Source organism: Equus asinus, chromosome 20, assembly GCF_041296235.1.
Source record: "Equus asinus isolate D_3611 breed Donkey chromosome 20, EquAss-T2T_v2, whole genome shotgun sequence".
Classification (NCBI taxonomy): domain Eukaryota; kingdom Metazoa; phylum Chordata; class Mammalia; order Perissodactyla; family Equidae; genus Equus; species Equus asinus.
The window spans coordinates 17,293,601-17,310,697 of NC_091809.1; the positions used below are offsets into that span (position 1 = coordinate 17,293,601).

The window sequence follows — 17,097 nt, forward strand, 5'->3', positions numbered from 1 at the left end:
TAACAAAATCAAGGTGAATGTGGGTATCCCCCCACCTCCCTGTCTCCAGCCACAAGCACTGTCCTCTCCTCTCCTCCCCTGAATTACTTCATGTGGTGGCACACGCACACCTGTCTCCCAAGCCACCCGTCTTACCCCTGTACCGAAGCAAGCACCAGGTTCCACCAGTTTCACGTCTGAGACATGTCTCACTCTCCCCCGTCTCTTGCCTTTGTCCTGGTTCGGGTCCCTGTCCCCTCTTGCCCACACCGACCTGAGTGGTCTCCCTGCCGCACCGTTATTTCAAACTCAGCCTCACTGAACCCAACTTGGTGTTTTCCCTCCAAATCACTCCTCTCCCTTCAGTTTTCCTGTTTCTCTGCCCCATGGCATCCCTCTGGCCTGGGGCATTCTGGACTGTTCCCTCTCCTGTGACTTCCTCCTCCAGCACAAATGCCTCTGTGAAGGGTGGCTGGAGCCTGTCTCTTCCGAGCTTCCTTTAAATCCTTCCTTCCCACAGCACAGACCAAGGCCCAGCCGTGTGCCAGGCACGGAGCAAGGCGCTGGCCGGGAGTGTATTAGATAAAGATGCAGTCTCAGTGCCGAGCCTCAAGGGCAGGCCTCTACCAGGCCACTCCCGTACTGCAGAAGCCTCTGGACTGGCCCACTGGTCCTGTCTCTCTCTCTCAGAAAAGCAATCCTCCAAGATCACCTCTGGACTGTGCCCAGGAGCCCTCCACCACCTGACCCTGGCACACTTTTCTAGATTGATCTCCAAGTGCACATTCTCGACCCTCTGCCTGGCCAAGCTGATCCAGTCAGACTTCCGGACCTCCGTGTGCTCTCCTCTCCAACGCACTGGGGCCACTGGCTGCACCTGCCCGCACCTCTCCACTCACGACGACCAGTGTGGACACGAGCTCTTTCACCACCAACCACCACCCAACCACACACAGGCATTTCTTTCAACACTCTCCCAGCGCTGTCCCGACCCACTGCTTCATCCTTTTGTTTGATCTCCGGCATCTGTCTTTTCGCCCCAATTCAGGTCATAAGTTCCTCAAGGGGGCAATTTCTTCCACTTCTCCCTACTCCTCGGTGACAATGAACAAGAGTTATGTTCCAGGTTCGCAATCTATAAAAGTGGGATCGTTGCCTTGGCCAACACACACTGAGGCTCTGAGTCGAGAGGGAAGGACAGTGGTTAGAGAAGTGAGTCCCCCCAACATGTCCAGACATGGACACTACCTTCTGCCACCTTCCTGCGTCACTGTCTCTAGACCCACACAAGAGCCTTCTACTCCAATGATGGGCTTTCTTGTCCACGTCCACGTTCTAAATTGCTCCTTCTTTGCCTTCACGGTTTCTCTCAGTGCCCACTCTCCATCTACCGGTCACTCAGGCAGAGACCCAGAATCGTCCACCGCCGTTCTCTCTTGCTCATGTCCCACACCTCAATACCCACCAAGTCCCTGTCTTTCACCCTCCAACTGTGTCTCAAACCATACCCCCTCTTCCCCAACCATGACAACCCGCGGTCATTTTTACAACTTTTCTTATCTAAAGGAAGGTAATCACCTCTTCACTGGTTTGCTGGCCTTCAGCTTGATCTCCCTCTAACTCTTCCTACTGTGTGCAGACCTGACTCCTTCATGGTGTGGACTAAGACTGCCCAGTAGACACCCCTGGCCTGGCCTTGCAGGCCCCCAGCCAAGCCCTCCGCACACCAGCTGCGTGAGGACAACTGCCACTCCTCATCTCACCTTTCTGGTCCCTGAAGGATAAGACCCCATGGCTCCCTGGGTAAACCGAGCTGTTCCCACCGCCACGCTTTTGCCTGAGCTGGTCCTGCCTCCGGGAAGGCCCTTCCCCACCGTCTTTGTCTGGCTAACTCCTCCCCCTCATGCCTGACCTCCTCCAGGAAGCACTCTGTGATCTCCCTTGCCCACCAAAGCTAGGTTATGGTGCTTTTCCTGTGCATCTGTATCAGCCAGTTGTAACCATCACCACATGCACCAGAGTGGGCTAAAACGGTCCACACATACTCTGTAACCACCACTGCTTCCCCAGAGCCCAGCACGGGGCCTGGGACACAGCAGGAGCCGGGAGAGTTGGTTAGAGGCGGGAAGGAAGGCTCACTTCCCCTCTGCAGGCTGGTTTCCTCCCGTCTTCCCAAAGCCTCTGGCGGGCCTCACTGCCCCACCACTGCCACCTAGGGACCAAAGGAGCTAACTGCACTTCTCTCACCATCCAGCATCTAACTCGATTCAGTAAATTGAATGGGACAGCGACACAAACCAGGGAACAGTTGACTCCTGTGGGGGTGGAGTGAGCACTGAGCTGGGCCACACAGCAGGAGGAAGAGATCTCTGGGTGGAGGAGAACAGCACTGGAGGCAGTGGGAGCAACAGGCAGAGAGGGTCGGAGTGGAGCCTGCGTGCAGGCGAAATCAGAAACGCACGGAGGGTTTGAGTATGCAAGACCTGGAATCCCAAACTTTGGCTTTTAAGCCACCTAAACAGGTAAAAAAAAAATTAACTTGTTTTTTTGCCACCCAAGGACTTTTAAATCAGGAGTGACACTATCAGATCCGTGTTGATAAAAGACAACTTTGCTGGAGTGTGGAAAGAGGCAGAGAAGGGAGGCAGAAAGCACGTGAAGCAATAAAACGAGCATCAGGAAGACAGCATTTTCATAATCCTCTTGTGTTTCACTGGCTGCCACATGACCTCAGACTCGACACATTCGAACTGAAATTCTGCCCCTCAAAACCAGCGCTCCAACGTAAACTTTACTTATTTCCACGTTTTGAGATGTTCAGAAATCTTGGCCTCTTTGTGGACCTTGAAGTCACAGAATCTTATAACAGATCCCAGCACAGAGCTTTGCACACAGAAGATGCTCAAGGATAACTTAACGGAATTCTTCCTGGGGTCCTCTGGACCCTTGTGATTATAACACTGGTAAAACCCAGTGATTCAGAGTAAGGACTCAGAGGGACCTGCGTTCGAATCCCACCTCCATCACTTCACTGTGCAAGACGGGTCTTAGCCAGCAACCCATCTAAGCCTTGGTTTCTTTGTCCCCAAAATGGAAATTACAACAGCACCTGCCTCAAGGGCTGGAGATAAACATCTGTGAAGTGTCAAGCACACAGAGAATCCTCTCTAAATCCTGGTGACTATTTATAACATCATTTATTCAGTACCCACCATGCACAGGCCCTGCAGAAAGCTACATCCTTAAATCGGCCCAGCAGTATTCTCGTCCAGCCCATTTCACAGATGGGCAAACTAAGGCTCCCACAGTTGAGGTTGGATCCCGAGGCGTCGGAGATGGGTTGGCGGAACTTTGAGTGAAAGATTATTTAGTCCGGTGGCGGCTGTCACACGTGTATGTGTATGTACGTGTGTGTGTGAGATACTTCTGTCAATGTCTGAAGACATTTTGGATCTTCATAACTGGGGGGGCGGGGATGCTGCTGGCATCTAGTGGGTAGAGAGCAGGGATGCTGCCCAACATCCCACAAGGCACAGGACAGCCCCCAAACCCAAGAATTATCAGACCCAAAATGTCAGTAGTCCTAAGGCCGAGAAACCCTCCTCGAGTCCCACCATCCTCCCCATCTTCCCACTTCTGGAGCACTGGCCGGCCGGATCCCAGGTGAATACTTTCAGAAAGGGGGGGCTCTGTCTCTCCAGGGGCAGCGCCTGCAGAAGTTGTTCCCCGCCTGCCCTGCACACAGTAGGTACCAGAGCTCATCTGGATAAGACCAGCAGCAGAGGACGCCGGAAAAGGAAGAGCATCCATCCCCCATTGTTCAATAGCTTGCAGTTTTATGTTTTCAACACACACACACCTTTTACACATCCAAACGTCCCACGCCCCAAAAACAGCTTTGTTAGAGATGGCGTCCAAGAAATCTATCTATTTTCCAGGACTCTCATGCCTGCGGAAGGGTTTGCACACTTCTACAAGGACCTCGGGGCAGCCGCGGTCCCCTGACAACGACCACAAAAGAATCTGGAGGATTCCCCAGGGGAGCGAGCCCGTGGGCCGTGACCCCTGCGCGCTGAGGGCGCTCGCCGCGCTCCCCAGCCTCTGGCCCCGCTCTCCCGCCCCCAGATCGCCAGCTTCCCAGCCCACCGGGGCCCCGGCCGCCAGGCGCGTGCCCACGCCGCGTCCCCCTCGCCGCCCCTCGCGGCGGCCGAGGAATCCGGCCCGGGGCCCGTCGCCGGCGCCCACCCCGGCCGGCCCCCGCCCGCCCGCCCGCCGCGGCCCGCACGCGGCACCTCCGCCCCGGCGCGGCCTGGGCCTCGGCCGGTGCAGGCCCGCGGGAGCCCGCGGCCCGGTCAGGCGAGCTCAGGCCTGCCGCGGCCTACCCCATCGGGCGCCGCCGAGGGCCCCCGCCTCACCTGGACGCGGGCGGGCGGGCCCGGGGCTGCTCCGGGGCGGGCGGGCGGCGGCGGCGGCTCGGCGCTAACGGCTCCGCTCGGCCTCGGTAGCGGTGGCGGCGGCGGCGGCGACGGCGACGGCGGCGTCGGCTCCTCCTCAGCGCGCACGACCCGCTCCGGCCCGCGGCCCGGACACGCCCCCCCGGCGCGCGCGCCCATTGGCCGGCGCCCGCCACGGCGCGCTTCTCATTGGCTGGCGTGGCTGTCGCGGCACCCCGGGGCGCGCGGCGGAGGCGGGACTTCCGGCCGGCGCCGCCTGCGGAGGGCTCGGCGGCCGGCGGAGACGCGGGTGGCCGGCGATGGCCGCGGAGGGGGCCGGCGGGGGCCAGGCCCACGGAGGCCGGCGGAAGGCGGTGGCCGAAGAGCCGCGTCCCTGGTCGAGCGCATGCCGTGCGTCCCGCGCCCGTCCGTCTCGCCGCCGCCGCCGTCACCGCCCTGCAAGGTAGGAACGGTCAGCGCGCCTGGGCTGTGGGGACAGGACCCGGGTTCGAATCCCGGCCCCGACGTTTCCGCACTACGTGCCGTTGGGCCGGGGCTGACGTCACCTCGCCTGGCCTCAGTTTCCTTAGCTGGTGTGGCGAGGAGGCGGGGCATGGGACAGCGTTCGATTAGTATTGACAGCAGAGCTGGTGGGTCCCCAGAGGCTCAGCCTGACGTTCATTCATTAAAATGTGATTGAGCTCCTGCTACGTGCCAGTCGCTGTGTGGACAGGCAGGCAAAAATACCTGTCTTTTCTGGGCTGACATTCTAGACCAGCGCTGTCCAGTAGAAATATAAGCGAGTCCCAAATGTTGGCCACATGCATCATTTAAATTTTCTAGGAGCCCCGTTAAGGGGGAAAAAATTAAAAAGAAACATGGTGATGTTAATTTTAGTAATGTGTTTTATTTAACCCAATTTCTGTCCAAAATGTTTTTTCAACATGTGATCAATAAAACGATGAGATCTTTTACATTGGTGACCCCCCTTCCCCCCGTCTTTGAAATCTGCTGTGTCTTCTACACTCACAGCACACCCCGAGTTGGACTGGCTGTTTTGCAAGAGCCCAACAGCCCCCCGTTGCCAGTGGCTACTGCAGCGGGGCCGTGCAGTGCTGGATGGGGCGGCAGAAAGGAAATCAAGTGGAATGGAGAAGAAAAAGTCAGCTGGGAAGGAGCGTGAGGGATGTGGCGGTTGCGATTTGAAAGAGGGCGGTCGGGGAGGTTGAAAAGATGGCCTTTGTAGACCAACTGGAAGGAGCTGAGAACACTAAAATAATCATGCCATTCATTGTTTAGTAGGGCACTTGTCCAGTAGAACTTCCTGCGATCGTGGCCCCGTTCTTTATCAGCACTGATTTCGTAGCCACCAGCTCGCTGTGGCTTTTGGGCAGTTGTCATGTGGCTGGTGCCACTGAAGAACTGAATTTTTGATGTATTTCATTTTTACTCAATTTAAAGAGTCACGTGGAGCCAGTGGCTCCTGTAGTGGATAGCATCGATTTAGGAGAACGGTGGCGACTGCTGTGAGCTGAGCCTGTATGGCTTGCTAAATGCTTTATGCAGGTTCTCACGGGTAATCTTCAAAATAGCCCTCTGAGAAGGAAGCTGTCATCATTGTCGCCATAATGAATGAATGAAGTCTTTCGTTCATTCATCTATACTTTATTAGTATTATCATTGATAGACTGAAGTTTTTAGAACAGCTTAAGATTTACAGAAATACTGCAAAGGAGGTACAGAATGACCATTTTCCCCACACCTGGTTTTCCCTGTTAGTTACATCTGTTATTAGTCTGATACATTTGTTAGACTTAATGAACCAATCTTGATATGTTATTATTAACCAAAGTTCACAATTGATTTAGATTTCCTTTGTTTTTACCTAATACCCTTTTTTCTTTTTCAGAATCCCATCCAGGATGCCACATTACACTTGGCCGTCCAGTCTCTTGTATTTATTTGCTTTTTCGAGTTATTAAGTGACGTGTAACATTGTATTTGTTTTAGGTGCGGAACATAATGATTGGATATATTTATGTATTGCAAAATGATTACCATCCTAAGTTCAGTTAACATCCGTCACCAAACATAGTTGCCTTTCTTTTTCTTGTGATGAAAACTTTCAAGATCTATCCTCTTGGCTGACCTCTCTCTTGGCTCGTCTTGGCTGTGCCAGATTCTCAGCCTTCCCTTGTTCTTGATGCTCATGACGGTTTGGAGGAGGACTGGCCACATATTTTGTAGGATGTCCCTCTCTAGGAATTCGTCTGGTGTTTTTCTCCTGCTGAGACTGGCGTGATGGTTTTGGGGGAGAGAGACCAAAGAGGTGACATGTCATTCTCATGACGTCATATCAAGGATGCGTACTGTCCACGTGATTCGTGCCTGTCGCTGTTGGCCTTGATCCCCCCGCTGAGATAGTGTCTGTCAGGTTTCTCCACTATAAAGTTACTCCCCCGCTCTCGGTGTTGTATACTTTGGGAGAAAGTTGCACAAACATAAAGAGTAGGGGTGTATGTTTCCCTTCCCGAAGGGTGGATAGCTACATAAATTATTTGGAATCCTTCTGTGTGGAAGGTGTATCTCTTTTCCCCATTTATTAGTTTATCTAATCATTTAGATATATCAGTATGGCCTGCTGGGTAATAATTTTATACTCTGGGTTAAAACCCAATACTACTTTATTTTCTCACTCAAGTTGTTCCAGCGTTGGCCACTGGGGGCTCTTTCACTTGGCTCCTGTAGATCTTTGACACGCTCCCATGTGTGTGTTGTGTTGTTTTGTTGGTTTTCTTTGGAGCGCTTCCTTGCTTTCTGGCACGACACGATGCTCCATTCTCATCCTGTGTGTTTCTTGCCCCAGTCCTAGAATCAACCATTCCTCCAAGCCTGGTTCCTTTCACTGGAGAATGATGTTAGAACCCAAGATCTGGGTGCTCAGAGTGTTGATTGCCACTAGAGTGTCGTTTCTTTTAGATCATCAACGCTTTTTTTTTTTGGTGAGGAAGATTCACCTTGAGCTAACATCTGTGCCAGTCTTCCCCCATTTTGTATGTGGCTCGCCACCACAGTATGACTTGATGAGTGGTGTAGGTCCATGCCTGGGATCCGAACCCATGAATCCAGATTGCTGAAGCAGAGCATGCCGGGCTTAACCACTATGCCACTGGGCCAGCCCCCATCAATACTTTTTAATCACCCACAATGCACCCGGTTCAGGAGCTCAGCCCTGGGGATATGACAATGACTGTGTGAGATGTGGCATCTGCCGTTGTGGGACTCAAGTCAACTTGTGGGGACAGGCTGAAGAGGGCAGCTCCACCACTGACTGGCTGTGTGACCTTGGGTGAGTTATTTAATCTCTGAGCTTCAGCCTTCCCATCCGTGAAGTGGGGGTGATTATAATACTTCATGAGGGCACTGTGAGAATTCAGAGAAATCACCCACTTTTAGAATCTCTGAAAGAGAACCTGGCATAAAGTGCTTATTAAGTTTTCTTCTTAGTAATAGTAATAAGATCTCACAAATAATTACAATCTGCAGAGGTTCAGAGTACCAGCAAAGCATGTAACAGGAGAACCTGACTTCATTTCAAGGTGGCCAGGGAAGGCTTCCCAAGTCAGTGGTGTTATGGCTGAGGCAGGAAGAGTAAGTCACCAGGCAAAGGAGGGCAGAATGTTTCGGCAGGAAGAACAGCAAGTGCAAAGGCCCTGAGGCCGGCAGAAGCCCGGCACACTTAGGAACTGAGAAAAGGCTGGTGGTGGAGACATGGGCCAGACAGGAGACTAGGGGGATTGGAAGGGGCAGGCCACACAGGGCCTGGCTGGCCATGATGAATTGAGACCCAATCCTAAGAGAAAGGGGGGTGTCTTGTCTGAGTACACATGTCTAGTAAGGACAGAGCTGGGATTTGAACTCAGGGCTGCTTAGTCGCGGAGCTCTTTATTTCCCTGGTCTGAGTTTGAGATAGGAGGTTCTTGTGTGTTGTTTTTTTTTGAGAAGAAGCATAGTTTGGGTTCTTATGGGTCAGAATCAGAGTACACCCCAGCCACCGAAGTTCCAGGTTGTTCTTGCCATCCCCCACACACAAGCTCTAAGGATCTATGAGGGGAGGAGATGCCAGGACGGCCCAGCATGAGCCCTGCTGTTGAGGACATCACTGCCCCAAGGGAGAGAAGGACACGCAGACACAGAAATTCAAGCGGAGTGACAAGGGATGGGCCCAGAGCACCGCTTCTCGTGGAGGGCATGCCTGAGCCGGAGGACGGTGGGAGTGAGGGTCTGCCAGCCAGAGGAGGTGGAGGTGGGGCTTCCAGACAGAGGGACCACCAGAGCAGAGGCCCGGATTTGTCCCCGAGGGCCGTTCAGGGAGCAGAAAGCTGCGGGAAGTGCTGAATGTGGGTTGTGAGGGAAGAGGACCAGGAGATGGGACTGGAGCCCCAAAAGGGCTCTGGAGAGTCAGGCCGAGAAGGTGGGACTCTGTCCCAGAGACCAGGAGCCGGCAAACCACAGCCCGAGTCGGCCCACGCCTGTTTTTGCACAGCCTGTGGCTACAAATGACTCGTACATCTTTAAAGGGTTGGAAAAAAACGAAAGAAGCATAGTATTTTGTGACGCGAGAAAATTACACGAAACGCAATTTCAGCGTCCATCAAGTCTGATAATAACACAACCACGCCTGTCATCCGCATGTTGCCTGTGCTGCTTCCAAGGGACAACGTCAGAGGCAGGTTTGCTTAGGCAGGGCCTCCTTCATGGCTGTGCAAACCGTGTAGTCACACAGGGCCCCGCGCTCCTACTGTCACCGCTCTGAAATTCTTAATAATCTAGAAATGAGGGACCCCGTGTTTTTATCTTGCGCTGAGGTCTGAAAATTACGTAGCTGATCTTGGCGACAGAATCGTATGGCCCACAAAGCCTAAAATCTTCGCCAGCAGGACCTCTTCAGAAAGAGTGTGCTGGTCCCGCTGTGCTGGGCAGAATAACCACCCCCGAAGATGTCCATGTCCTAATCTAGAACCCGTGACTCTGTTACCTTACCTGGCAAAAGGGCCTTGGCAGATCAGATGAAGCCGCAGATCTGGAGACGGGGAGATGATCCTGGATTATCTGTGTGAGACCAATATCAGCATAAGAGGGAGGCAGGAGGGTCGGAATCAGAGAAGATGTGACAACGGAAGCAGAGGTCAGTGACGTCATTGCTGGCTTCGAAGGTGGAGGAAGGGGCCGCAAGCCAAGGAATGCAGATGGTCTCTAGAAGCCGGAAAAGCCCAGGAAACAGATTCTCCCCCAGCTCCTCCAGAAGGACCGCGGTCCTGTCTACACCTAGATTTTAGCCTGGTAAGACCCATTTCAGTCTTCTGACCCCCAGGACCGTAAGATAATAAATGTGTGTTGTTTTAAGCTGCCACGGTTATAGTCATTCGCTACAGCGGCCATAGAGAACTGGTCTACTAGCCACAGGCAGTGGGCATCTGAAAAAATTTGTCTCTTAGCCAAGAGTTTTGCATGAGAGACATACACAAATTCTTTGCTTATTTACTTATTTGAAGGAAGGGAACCAGAGAGAAGGGGGGTATACATGCTCCAAAGAAGGGAGAGGTAGGGCGGGAGGCTGTCAAGACAAGCCGGGGAGGGATGTCAAAGGCCGTGGCAGGCGGAGGGGTAGGGGGAGAATTCCAGACACTTGAGAGGTGGGATCACCAGGACTTGGCGACCAGTCGAATGTGGAGAAGACGGTGGCCGATTCATTAGCCACAACGATGTGGGGGAAAGCCCTGACATTTGAGCCGTATCCAGGGCCCCGGGTCGGGGTGGGGGACGTTTCCAGCACAGAAGTGTTTAAATGTCAGGTGAGCGGTTCACTGGCCAGCTCACAAAGCCGAGACATTGAAGCAGAAGGCTTGTTCTGAGAAGAGAAGCCAAGCAGGCCAGAGCAAGCCCAGAGAACCTTCTGGCACTCGAGCTCTCTGGGGGCCCGACTTCGATCTGATTCCGTCTGAAGTGCGAAGCAGGTCGCTCATAAATCCAAGAAGCTTGATTTCTTTTTTCTTAGGCAGCTGAGTTTATTTTCAGATTAACAATTTGGAGTTCACGTTCCTGGGTGGTTCAGAATGGGAGGAGCAAACAGCCGAGGGTGCTGACTCCTTCCGGGTGCGGGTCCCCGTGGTTCCTATTCGTGCACCTTTCTGCCCCGCCGAGCCTGGCCCTGGAGCAGGCACAGAGGTGCAAGTTTTCCTTTGGGAACCGCTGTGCTAATATTCCCCAAGACACAGTTTGCTTGTTTGTAAAAGCAGGTGACACTGCCACCTTGGGGACACGAGTGAAGCAGGCACCGAGCAGAGCATCTGACACACCGGGACCACCATCACGCCAGCAGCCCTGAAAGAAAATTCTGTGCCGAACGCCCCAGACAGCAGGAAGGGCTCTGCTTCTTGTCTCAAGATTCGTGGCCCCTCGGACACCGCCACTTGAGATGATGTGGGGCTCTGACCTGAGCGAGCTGACCAGTTTTGTTTTCTAGAATTATCTTTCTGGATCTGACCCATAACCCTTCCACTCCAGTATCTTTCTGGCAAGAATATCAGGGCGAATTTTATCTCCCATAGGGTCAAAGGTTAGAAAAGGCCCCCCAGCCCTGATTCCCAGGGTCACAGAGTGGCCTGGTTTCCCCTGTCATCCCAGAGTGTTATGATGGTGACCACTTTCGCCTCCAGCTCACACGGTCACCCTTCTCACTCCTACAGTGACACGGTCGTAGCCGCTATATCACCTTTCCAGTTTTCACTTTTAAGATTTCCAGGTTTTTTCTAATCCAACTGTTCTTTTTCATGACGTACGAGTTCTCTTTCTTCCTTTGTCTCTAAGTGTTTTACAGGTATTTGTCAGGTTTTCTGCAGCACTGCTTTTCAAAGCTTTTTTTTACGTGCAAATTCACTGGTTTCTAGTATACTGACAAAGTTGGCTTCTGCACCCGCCCCCCCGCCCCCGGCCCGGCAACTCCCATGCTCCCATGTCACAAACCCTCAAACCTCCCGGCTCCCCAGATGGAAGGTCCAAAAGCACCCCCAGCGGCGTTCTCAGCTCGCCCCACGCGTGCCGAGCTGTGAATGCACACAGTTCAGAGCAGATTGCACAAGGTGAACAAGCCAGATGTTATCAGTCTATTAGAAGCTCACGCAAGTTGATAAGAAACCAAGGAGCGAAGATCAGAAACGCTTAGTTCGCAGGAGGAGGGGGAGAGTCAACAAACTCCAGAGCAGCTCTTCCCGGTGTCGAGGGGGCCCTGCGGGGGACGGCTGGTCAAGCGAAGGTCATCCAGCCCCGCCAGGACCCCGCCATCCTCAGAGGGGGCGGCTGTGTTGATCAGAAAGACCCTTTGCAAGCTATCCACCCCCCATAGAAAAGGGCTCGTCGGCTGACCCTGCAGCTGTACCACTGACAGTTATCCCTAGCCACCAAAGGAAGGGCTCTCGGCGCAGAAGGACGGCTCTTCCCATCTTTAATGAGTCACCTTCAGGTTGGCAACGATCCGGACGCCTGGCGCTGGGGCCGGCTTGGTGAACTGCGTATCCGTGAGAAATGGCGGGTTGGAGGAAGAGTGGCTCCTGGGCTCTCGGCCGAGCCCTGTGTAGACGCAGTTGATCCTTGCAGTGCGCCTGTGAGTTGGGTCCTGTGACCCCCCGTTTTGCAGCAGGATCAAGGGGGCCCAAGGTCATACACTCCCAGAAGAGGGGCAGGAAGGGGCCAGAGGCGGGCCCGTTGGAGCTCAGACCTCATGCACAGAACCTTGGTGCCCAACGGCTCATGATGTAAGAGAAAGAAGCAGGGTACCAAAGGGCACCTGCACTCTGCACAGCCTGTTGCCAGAGAGGTGGAGGGAGAGCAGAGAAGGAAACTGGATGGACCGCCCTGAGGGAGGCCCTTCCCGGGGGGGATGGCAGGAGAGAGGTCAGACAGAGCAGGATGCAGATAAAAGGTGGGTGTGGCCTGGGGGAGGGTTTGTCTGGACCACTCTGGGGAAGGAGAGCAGCGCCATGTGGTGTCTCATGGGTTCCCCGTAGCATCTGCAGGTGTGATTTCCACTTCCGCATCCAGCCAAGGCCCAGCGGCTGAAGATGCTCGAGTTTGGAGGGAAGTGAGGCACCTCAGTTGTGCAGTTCAAGTGATGGCTTCAGGTCCACAAGCAACAGGGAAGGAACCAAGGCTGTGGAGAAAGGGTCCATCTTGATCTTTGTTCCGTCCCCACGTCCCTAGGCACCTGGTGTGCATCCTGGGCGTATCAGCTCCCTGTCTTATTTGGGTGCATCCTGGGTGCCTGCTCGGGCTGCCAGAACAAAGCAGCACGGACTGGGTGGCTTATGGACAACAGAAATGTACTTCCTCGCAGTTCTGGAGGCAAGGGGTGCAAGATCAAGGTGTCAGCAGGGTTGGTTTCATTGGGGCCTGTCTCTTCCCTATGTCCTCACGTGGTCTTCCCTCTGCACGCGTCTGTGTCCTAGTTTCCCGTTTTTGTAAGGACACCGGTCATGTTGGATCAGGGCCCACTCTCATGACCTCGTTTTAACTTGATGGCATCTTTAAAGGCCAGATCTCCCAATACAGTCGCTTTCTGAGGCCCTGGGGGCTTGGGGCTTCAACATCTGGATTTGTGGGGACGCAATTCAGCCCGTAACTCTGGGGGAGCATGCACCTCTTTTGCAGCCCAACTGGGTGTTGGCCCTTGTCACCCCCGGGCACTGCCCTGTCTGCCACAGGTCAAGGAGGCAGGATTCTGGGGTTTGGACACCCCATTCTCTGGCAGATAGGGCCGACCTAGGCTCAGGGAGGGGCCACGTAGAAAGCCACAGAGGCTGGCCAGAGCAGCCACACCCGGTGCAGGGGCAGTCGGCGGGGCGGGGTAGTGGGGGGGGAATCCAGGAACCTGCGATGGGAGGGATGGGATGGGCCGTCTCCCCAGACCAGCCCTCCCACCGCCAGGAGCAAGGGTTTTCCGGGGCTCCCCCCCCAGGGAAGTCCCTCTGGACACACGCTTGCCTTCCTCCTCCCCTCTGAGCCATTGCACTGGGGCTTTCTCTAGCCACAGCCCCGCTGCCCTCTTCCCCCTGGCCCTTCCCCCAGACACACAGCTGCTCTGCTCCCACCGCGCCTGCCAAGATGAGGATGGCAGCAAGGCACCCAGCGCAGGGGCTGGCTCTCGGTTAGGCAGTCAGCAAACATGAGCCCTTCTCTTCCCAGTCGCTGTGAGCTCCTTGAGGGAACAGCTGTGTCCTGGCGTCCCCAGCGCCCGGCACGGGGCCTGGCATCCAGTAGGCAGCAAAGGTTTGCTGACCGAATGAACAAGCAACGAACCCTTCTCACGAGGGACGATGACAGTGAGACGCCAGCCTGGGTTCGTCACGTGCCAGCAGAGCCCACATCCGTCTCCCTCTTACTGGATCAGGCCACCCAAGCGGGGGGTCCCTTCCACGGTGGGTGACATGGGCACCCCACTTCTGCCCCGGCCCAAGGAGGACCTGTCTGACTCCAGGGGTGTCACTGACAGGAGCATTTTGGGGCGACAGCAACAAGGAGCCAGAGGGCACGTGCACCACTCCGAGCTCACCCTCTCCTCCTGTCACGAGGGTCCTGTCCGCTCCTGACCCGTGTCTGTGAATGAGCTGGCTTGTTCCCCATCCAGTGACAGCACAGGCTCGACACGTGTCCTTAGCACACTGTCTGCCTCGCGTGCCTTCCCAGGGCCGCGGGGACCTGGACTCTAGAGTGGGTCGGGCTCGGGGGACGGGGAGAAAACGCTCCCCTCTCAGCTCCGTCCTCCTCCTGAGCCCAGACCAGGCCTGCCTTTGCATTTCAGAGAGAGGAGCGTTCCACCCACGCTAGTGCTTCCCTTTCGGGGCTGGCCAAGGGTCAGGAGGAAGTAGGAACAGCTTTTCCCAAGAAAGGCAGGGCAGGGGTAGACAGGCCAAAGGGCACTGAGCAAAACCCTCCATCAGGCAGGGGGTATCTCTCTCCACACTGCTGACCTTTGGGCCCGAGGATTCCTCATGATGGGGGCAGAACTGTGCACTGTGGGACATTTGACAGCATCTCTGGTCACCCCCCGACAAGCGATGACAACCCAATCTCTTTCCAGACAAGGCAGGTGTCCCCTAGGAACCGAATAGGCCTGGGTGAGAACTGCCACTTTGCAGAACGGAGCCTGGAAAGGGCGCTCCGTTGCCCGGGTTCCCGTGCCGATGGTAAGGGTCGTCACATCCAGGTCAGGTATTCAGGGAGCCAGCTGTTCTATGTGCCCTGTGCCCTGTGTCAGGAATTCTCCATGCCCCCTCCCCCTCCCCAGCCGCCGTCTTCCAGAACCGAGTCCACACACCACATCCCCCAAGTGGTGTCCCTGGAGCCCCCGTTTTAGGAGCTTGACCGCCACGGGTGCTGTGGGAACAAAAGAATGCCCTCTCCCAAGATATCCACGTCCTGACCCCAGAACCTGGGGATGCGGGACCTTACCAGGCAAAAGCGATTTGGCCGGTGTGATTAAGTTAAGAGTCTGGAGATGGGAGACGAGCCTGGATTGTCTTGGTGGCCCAGTGTCATCACAAGAGGCCTTATAAGAGGGAGGGAGGAGGATCAGAGTCAGAGAAGGAGACGGATGTTGGAAGCAGAGGTCAGAGAGACATCGGACGATGCTACGCTACTAGCTCGGAAGACGGAGGAAGGGGCCACGAGCCAAGGAAAGCAGGCGGCCGCTGGAAGCTGGAAGAGACCAGGAAATCGATTCCTCTCGGGAGCCGCCAAAAGGAACCAGCCCTGCTGACACCTTGCCTTTTGGGACTTGTGCCTTCTCTGACTGGAGGATAAGACATCTGTATTGCTCTGAGCCACTGAGGGTGTGGCGATTTGTTACAGCAGCCACAGGGAACTCATACAGGTGTTCACGCTGAAGGCCTGAGTCAGAGGGAGCAGGGCAGTCAGGCTGGCATTGGTCTCTCTTGGCACGAGCTTCGTTGCACCGTGGGGCTGCTGTGTCTCCCACTGCGTGCATCTCCCACTTGATGGCGAAGACTCAGTGTAGGAAGGTTTGGGAGTCCGGCTTTGGGTGGACCCAACTTTCTTAGGCTTAGAGCACTGAGATGGAGAAGCAAACACAAGGACCGCTTCTCCCCAAATTAGAAAAAAAGTTACGCATAAAGATCAAAAAGCTTCGCTTCATGAGGCTGATTTTGAAAGGCTGCCCACGTTCTTCAATGCGTCCTGGGTTAATTTTTCTCTCCTTCTTCTCTAGAAGACATCTCTGATTTTTATAGCCAGTGTCAGAGGGAAGATGCGTTTCAAGTTGCAGAAGTTCACAAATGGACACATGGTCTACAAGGCATCTCCAGCCCCTTCATCAGCAGCCGAAATGCCAAGGGAGGGTTCGTATGGCCTCTGCCGGATCCATGAGGAAGGGACAAGGGACAGGACCTTGAGAAAAGGCTCCTGTCTCAGAGGTGATAGGAAGTGGGGGGGACAGGACACAAAGGGGGTTGTGTTTCTGAAGCGAAGGGAGATAAGAGCCCTAGGGAAGAAGTGGCCAGGGGCCAGGGAGCGAGGGGCGGCTGGTGGGCTTCACTGGGAGCTGGTGCAGGAGTCCGGGAGCGGGATGTGGGGGAGTGGGAGGTGACAGGGGGAGGGGGCACTGGGATGGCAGGTTTCTTTGGTTCGGGGAGACCTGAGAGCAGTCCTTGTCGTTTATCTGCTGCCAAAGGAATGGCTGTGGAAATGGGGAAGTGGGGACAAGAGGTGGTGAGAGAAGACAGCATGAGTGTAGTCATCACATTGTTTATTTTCCATATCTTTGATGCTTCGACATCTTGAGGCCTTGTTGATCTGGGATGGACTGCCCCCCCCAGGACCAGCTAATTCCTGGCGACAGCAAGAGACTCGCCTGTGAGCGCACCCTTCATGTGCAAACCAACCAATCCGGAGCCCACAGCCCAACTCCCTCTGTCATCAGCTCTCACACTCAGGGCCACTCTCCCCTGCCCCTATCACCCCAGGGCCAGACGACCAGGGCCAGCCCCTGTGCCCCAGAGCCGCTGGGATCGTTCAGACTAGCCCATCCCAAGCCTGCTTACTCTGCCTCGCCTGTTCCTTCCCGCGGAAACCGCAGTAAAGGCTCCTGCCCACCTTCGCCCCTCCCTGTGCCCCCTGATCCACCCTGGTGCTTCTGCGTGTGGCCCTGCCCAGTGCATGTGCCCCCTCCTCTTGGGATCTGTGAGTAACAAAGTGTCTTTTCAATGGCTGTGGTCTCCTGATCCATTGGCCTCGCCATAGCTGAATTAATCATAAACTGACATTTTAAAACACTGAGGGACTGAGCTGTCACTGGAGAAGGGCAGAAAAGAGAAAGTCGGGGTACAAGGGAGGTAGAGGGAGCAGCTGTGGGGCACACGGGTCCCCTCATCCCAATGATACTGGAGGATGGGGCACGGATCTCTCGGCCAGAAGGTGGAGCTGCCCACAGGCCTCCTGGGAGCTCACACGTGACCCAGCAGGTCCTGTTGTCCCGGGACCCCCATCAGCTTTGGACCTGAGTCAGTGTACCTCAGCCCTCCAGAAGTCCCACCGTGTGAGCCCCACGAAGTTGAGGGCATGGCCAGGAGGGCCAGGCCTTGTGGCCACTGTGCTGGCCGGCCCGGGGCCTGCC

The 17,097-nt window shown here is 55.1% G+C and overlaps 2 protein-coding genes across 7 annotated transcripts in view; both read right to left on the reverse strand.

The window, feature by feature from the left end:
• Window positions 1-4,575, reverse strand: part of ELAVL1 (ELAV like RNA binding protein 1) — a 34,973-nt gene extending 30,398 nt beyond the window's left edge. For 2 of the 6 annotated variants that reach the window (XM_044753243.2, XM_044753245.2), the window contains exon 1: window positions 4,395-4,550. The gene's annotated coding sequence lies outside the window, so the exon portion shown is untranslated. Of the gene's footprint in view, window positions 1-135; window positions 704-4,394 lie in introns of those variants that run through there. The other 4 variants (XM_070491882.1, XM_044753241.2, XM_070491881.1 and 1 more) reach the window with 4 other exon arrangements.
• The window catches only part of CTXN1 (cortexin 1), a 101,292-nt gene that overhangs the window by 74,129 nt on the left and 10,066 nt on the right, over window positions 1-17,097 (reverse strand). The window lies entirely within an intron of this gene.